Here is a 7,190-nt window from a genome sequence, read left to right on the forward strand (position 1 = left end):
TTGCTGATTTGTTTTAGTTCCTTGTAGATTCTGGATTACTAGTCTTTTGTTGGGTGAATAGTTTGTGAATATTTTCTCCCACTCTGTGGGTTGTCTGCTGATTATTTCTTTTGCTGTACAGAAGATTTTTAGTTTAATTAAGTCCTATTTATTTATTTTTATTTTTGTTGCATTTGCTTTTGGGGTTCTAGTCATGAGTTTTTTGCATAAGCCGATGTCCAGAAAAGTTTTTCCAATGTTATCTTCTAGAATGTTTATGGTTTCAGGTCTTAGATTTAAGTCTTTGATCTATCTTGAGTTGGTTCTTGTACAAGGTGAGAGATGGAGATCCAGTTTCATTCTACATGTGGCTCACCTGTTTTCCCAGCACCATTTATTAAATAGGGTCCCCTAGGTTTTTGTATGCTTTGTCGAAGATCAGTTTGCTGTATGCATTTGGGTTTATTTCTGAGTTCTCTATTCTGTTCCTTTGGTCTGTGTGGCTATTTTTATACCAGTAGTACCTGCCATTTTGGTAAATATAGCCTTGTAGTATAATTTGAAGTCAGGTAATGTGATGCCTCCAGATATGTTTTTTGCTTAGCATTGCTTTGGCTCTGTAGGCTCTTTTTTGGTTCCATATGAATTTCAGGGTTTTTTTTTTCTAGTTTTGTGAAGAATGATGATGATATTTTGATGGGAACTGCATTGAATCTGTAGATTGCTTTGGGCAGCACAGTCATTTTCACAATATTGATTCTTCCCATCCATGAGCATGGGATATGTTTCCGTTTGTGAAATCTATGATTTCTTTTAGCAGTGTTTTGCAGTTTTCCTTGTAGAGATATTTCACCTCCTTGGTTAAGTGTATTCCTAAGTATTTTATTTTATTTTATTTTATTTTATATTTTATATTTCTTCAGCTGCTGTAAAGGAGATTGAGTTCTTGATTTGATCCTCAACTTGACTGGTGGTGTAAAGCAATCCTACTAATTTTGAATCCTGAGACCAAATTCATTTATCAGATCTAGGAGCTTTGGATGAGTCTTTAGGGTTTTCTAGGTATACAATCATATCATCGGCAAACAGTGACAGTTTGATTTCCTCTTTCCTAATTTCGATGCCTTTTATTTCCTTCTCTTGTCTGATTGCTCTGGCTAGGACTTCCGGTACTATGTTGACTAGAACAGAACAGAAGTGGTGAAAATGGGCATCCTTGTCTTTTTCCAGTTCTCAGAGGGAATGCTTTCAACTTTTCCCCATTTCATATGATGTTGGCTGTGGGTTTGTCATATATGGCTTTTATTACTTTGATAACTCATTTTTTAATGCAAAAGATTTGACCAAACACCTCAATAAAAAAGATGTAAATATGGCCAGTAAGCACGTGAAAAGATGGTAAACATCATTAGCTACCAGGGAAATGCAGATTAACACCAAAATCAGACCCCATTACATGCTCATTTGTAATAAAGTATCTGACTCCAATTTTGATTTTGGTAGCTAATAGCTTTGACGCTCACCTCTCCCTCTCCTGCCAAACAACTGAGAAAGCTGGTAAGAAAACTGGTGTTCCCTTCTTTAATGCCAGTGGGAAGTTTAAACCACACAACACTGACCTATGTTTAAGAATCTTCCTTCTTCACCCGCCTCTTAATCACCATTGAATCCCCAAGCCAGTCTCCTTCCCTTGCTCTCTCAAGCCATTTTCTTTGTTGTTGTTGTTTTTGAGATGGGGTCTCACTCTGTCACCCAAGCTGGAGTCCAGTGGCGCAATAGCAGCTCACTGCAGTCTCGACCTCCCTGGCTCAAATGATCCTCCTGCCTCAGCCTCTTGAGTAGCTGGGACCACAGGCACATGCCACCATGCCTGGCTAATTTCTTAAAATTATTATTTGTAGGCCAGGTGCAGTGGCTCACGCCTGTAATCCCAGCACTTTGGGAGGCTGAGGCAGGAGGATCATTTCAGCTCAAGAGTTTAAAACCAGCCTGGGCAACACAGCAAAACCCCATCTCTATTAAAATTCAGAAAAATTAGCCAGGCATGGTGGTATGTGCCTGCAGTCCCAGCTACTTAGGGGTACCTGGGGGGCTTAGGCAGAAGGATTGCTTGAGCCAAGGAATTCAAGGCTGCAGAAAGCCCTGATCATGCCACTGCACTCCAGCCTGGGTGACAGAGCAAGACCCTGTCTCAAAAAAATGAATAAATAAATTATTATCTGTGGAGACAGGATCTCACTCTGTTGCTGAAGGTGGTCTTGAACTCTTGGGCCCAAGTAATTTGCTTGCCTTGGCCTCCCAAAGTGCTTGGATTACAGGCCTGAGCCATTGCACCCGGCCTCTCAAGACATTTTCTTTTTTTAAAATATGGAATGCTTCACGAATTTGCCTGTCATCTTGTGCAGGTCTATACTAATCTTCTCTCTATCACTCCAATTTTAGTACATGTGCTGCTGAAGCGAGCACTCAAACCATTTTCAAACCAGCTGGGAAGCCTTCCCTGATCTTCTCAGAGACTCATTACGTAACAAGTCCTTTCACATCTTTTGGGGTGTGTATGTGTGTGTGCGTGGCATTATCAATATTGGATTCTGAACCAAATTCTGGATGAGGGTCCATCCTTCCTATAGTGACTATAACATCATTAAATGGCTAAAATTTAAAAGCCTGATGACATTAAATGTTGGTGAAGGTGAGGAGGAAGTAGAACTATTAATATATATATCATGAGAAAGTGAAATTTAAACCCACTTTGGAGAACAATTTGACAACTTTTTGAAAAGCCAAATATATATATACTATGTGATGCATTACTTCCACTCCTAGGCATTTGCCCAAGAAAAAGGAAGCATATGTTCATATAAAGACTTGTATATGATCAGTCACAGCAGCTTTACTTATAACAGCCCCCAAACTGGAAACAACCCAAATGATTAATAAAATGGAACACTATTTGGCAATAAAAGATTGAACCATGCCATTATTGTGCCACCGCACTTCAGCCTAAGCAACAGAGCGAGACCCTGTCTCAAAAAAAAAAAATTGAACAATCAATATATGCAAAAACATGGATGAAACTCAAGCAGATTAAAAGAAGTCAGACAGAATACATACTGTATCTTCCCCTTATAATATTTTTTAGAATATACAAATATCTATGGTTATAGAAAGCAACTAAGTGCTTGCCTAGGGCCTGGGTTGGGAATGGAGCAGAGGCAGAAAGGAAGAAAAGGGAGGGATAGAAATATGCATCACGAAAACTTTGGAGGTGACAAACATACTTAGTATCTTGATTTTGGTGATTGGTGTACATGTCAGAACTTATACAATTGTACATTTTAGATACGCACAGTTTCTGATATGCCAATTATACTCAATTTGAAAAAAGGCAATAATTTCATGGCGAGTTGTTGTTGATAGAAAAGAGCTTCATCCATGGTATCCATGGGGATTGTAAAAATCAATCAATAAGAAAAAAAAAGAGCTTCAAGGACTGTTCCTTGGGCATTTCGGAGATCTCCTATCATATGATATTATCTTCAATTTCCTCCCTTTTTTTTTCTGAATTCCATCTTCCTCTTTCTTGATTTGCTCTTTCATTTTGATGGAAGACATCCCTCAGTGAAATAGTAAGGGTACTTCTGTAAAAATATTTTTTCCAGCATCAATTTATGACAGTTTGGCTAGGTATAGAATTCCAGGTTAGAATTCTTTCTCCACCAGAACTTTGAAGGCATTGACTATTATCTTGCTACTCCATGATGATGTTAAAAAGATCAAATCTATTTTGATTCCTGATATATTCCTTTTCATACACACTTTGGTTCCTTTGTACATAATCTTTCCTTCTCTCCCCATCCCCCATCTCCCTGGAGACCTATAGAATCTTCTAATTGCACCCATCAAAGTTCATGGTAATGTGCTTTAGTGTGAGTTTATTTTTACACATTGTGCTGGTTACTCAGTGAATGCTGTCAACTTGACAGTGCGTATTTTTCAATTCTGGCAAATTTTTTTGTTGATGATTTCCTCTATTATTCAGATTTTGGACCTACTGCTTTGCTCCTTTAATTTGCTTACTTTTTCTTCTTGTTTTCTCTCTCCTATTATCTTTCTTTAATCTTTTTTTGGGGGAAATTTCCTTAACTTTATCCATCAGCCCTTATATTGTGTTTTAAAATTCCATTATTATATTCCATTTTTCAAGAATGTTTTGTTCTGAGTGTTTACTATGTATACGTATGATTCTGTTCTTTAATGAATGCATACATTCACTTGTTTCTCCAAGTATATTCTCTCTCCAAGTATAGGAAAAGTTTTTATCTTTGAGAGGCTCTTGTTCTTGTATAGTTTCTGTCCTTCGAGTTACTTTGTTTTGGTTTCTTCCATGTTAAGAGGCTCTTCTGACATTGAGTGCATTATTTCTCTACTGCTGCACAAATTCTCAGACTTGGTGGCTTAAAATACCACAAATTCATTATCTTACAGTTCTGGAGGCCGGAAATCCTAAAATCAGGGTGTTGGAAGAGCTGTATTCCTATGGAAGCTCTAGAGAATGTTTCTCTGATGTGCCCATAATCATGCTTTTTAAAAAGTCTGTTTTGGAGCATCAGTGATGGTTACATAATACTTGCTGGTCTCCAGTTTCCACAGGAGTTAGCAATGGTGAAACCATGCTTACATTCAGCTTTCAGTTTTTACAAGACTCAGACATACTTGAAGGAGCCCTTTTCCATCTTGGCAGCCTCCCCCTCAAATTTTTTGATGGTTCTTTTGTCAATCAGATGGTGGGCTTGCCTGAATCTACATGTCCAATGACGGCAATGTTGATATGATTCTTTGTTTTTCCCATTTTGGCCTTAACCCATTTATGCCAAAGGTTGCAAATTTTGGGTGGTGGGGGGGCGGAATCAGACCTTGGCAATGACCTTGAGCAGGATATAAATAACTCCCACAAGCTTAGTGTTCAAATAATGGAACATTAGGCATAAGTGGGTTTAGTGGTGGTTTTCACAATACATATATTTTGGTGGCAAACTTGTTACGAATAAAGCTCTCACAGTCTCCTTTTGGCTGGGACTGATACCCTTGACTTCTTGTTGGCTGTCAGCAGAAATTGCTCTCAACTTTTAGAAGCCACCCTCAGGTCCTAGCCATATGGCCCTCTTAAACATGGCAGTTTACTTCTTCAAAGCCAGCAGGAATTTCTCTCTCCAGCCTACTAAGAAGGAGTCATATTACATAACATAATCACAGGAATAATTATACCATCACCTTTGCAATCTAATGCAACCCAATCAAAGCAATGACTATTCCATCAAATTCAGATTGCAACCACACTCATGGGGAGGAGATTTTCCAGGGTGTGTGCTCCAGAAGATAGAAGTCTCGGAGGTCAGTACAGAATTATGCCTAAAACATCATGCATTAGTTTGAATCTTTCTTTTAGAAAAAGAAGTTTAAAGATTTAGAATGGAAGTTGAGCTCCTAAATTTTTCTTGCTACCATTTCTCAATACCTTTAGAAATCAGTAGCTAAGAACATGATAAGGGAAAGAAAGTAATGTGTATTGACTACCAAATATATACCAGGCATTGTGCTAGGTCCTTGACATTACAGTTTATTCAATATCAGAAAAGAATTACATTTGAACCAAGGAGGTACTATAAGAAACATGTAACCAAATCAGAGTGTTCTTAATACTGGTAAGTGCAGGTAAGAAAATTAGACAATAACAATTGTCATTAAGCTGAAAGGCTAAATCTAGTATTTTGAAAATTTCCTAAAAGTATGATTGGGTATGATTTTGATAGTCTTGGAAAACAAATACTCTACATTTCCCAGTGAAATTTGAACATTTTTTCTCTTTAAAGCAAAACAGATTTTGGTTGCACAGAATTTAAAACAGACTGTAGCTTATGTAACTAAATTTAATGTCCTAAAATATTTTCTCCTAAATCATGCTGCACATATTTTATTAATCTGTGAATAAAATCTCTTCCAGGATGGCACTGCACATATTTAATCATAGTCAAATCTTTCTTCATCTAGAAGATCCAATATAGCTAATATTGCTTAGAAAATAGGAACTACAGAGAGCTTTAGAATTAAGAAATATTTTAAACCACATTTAAATTCAAGTATTGTTCAACGCGATTTTTATCCTGAAGCATCAAGATGGAAATACTGTCTTTGTCCAGAGCAATCAAAATTAAAACATCAAATAATTTCAGTTTTTCACATAATTTTATTAAATATTTAAAGATTAGAATTAAGGTCTCTGACAATATAATAGTGCTAGAATGTATTTAGCAAATTAAAAATACGAGTTGAAAATTAACTCAAAATAATGACAGCAATTTTTGTTAATTCTGTTACTAAACAAATGTGGGCTACTGAATGTAACTGAAAAACTACAAATATAAAATAGTCATATATTATAGAAATAACTGACTCATAATATACAAACACCTAAATTATTTCACCTACGTAAAAAATTTGTTTTATTCATGAATAAGATATCCTAAAAATAACATATGCTTAAAGTCCAAAAGAGATTTTTTCTAAACTCATAAATCATAAAATTTTAAAAAGCATTTTGGCCTAAAATGCTCCATTCTTGGTCTCAACCCAGATAAGTATTTTGGAAAACTGGAAGAAAAATTGTATCTCATAGTTGTTTCAGGTATCTCAATGTGGATGGGAAAAGGAGATATTTTTCTCATTCTTATTTGAGCATTTTGTGCACTTACTCACACATGGCACGAATTTAAACTTTGAATTGGCATGTACAAAATCCTCTATGAGGAAATCACAGTCTAGATATAAAAGCTGGCAACTTCTGATTTCTGAAGCATAGCAGAACATTTGCAGTGCCCAACTTTCATCAGCGGTGAACTAGGCATTCATGTCGGCCAAATTTTGTACTGTTATCCAAAGCTTAATTGAACAGGCACCAGCAAATGAGACATTTGAAAGCTTCTTACAAGGAAGCAAACTAAATAGTACACATTCCTATAAGATAAAATATATATAAGGATCAGAAGCTGGAGTAAAAAAGAATAATGTCCAGTAATGGCAGACGAGGTAATATCCATCACCTCTCTCACTGAATGAAAACAACCAGAAAAGCTTGGCAAAACTGGCTGGGTGCAGTGGCTCATGCCTGTAATCCCAGCACTTTGGGAGGCCGAGGTGGGTGGATCACCTAA

General features: G+C 36.7%; 1 non-coding gene across 1 annotated transcript; it reads right to left on the bottom strand.

Annotated features, from left to right (window-relative positions):
• Positions 1-2,340: 2,340 nt before the first annotated feature.
• On the bottom strand, positions 2,341-2,445 carry LOC129006965 (U6 spliceosomal RNA). The gene has a single exon (XR_008492151.1). It is a non-coding gene; the product is annotated as a U6 spliceosomal RNA (small nuclear RNA).
• Positions 2,446-7,190: the final 4,745 nt, after the last annotated feature.

This window comes from Pongo pygmaeus, chromosome 8 (genome assembly GCF_028885625.2).
Source record: "Pongo pygmaeus isolate AG05252 chromosome 8, NHGRI_mPonPyg2-v2.0_pri, whole genome shotgun sequence".
NCBI classification, from domain to species: domain Eukaryota; kingdom Metazoa; phylum Chordata; class Mammalia; order Primates; family Hominidae; genus Pongo; species Pongo pygmaeus.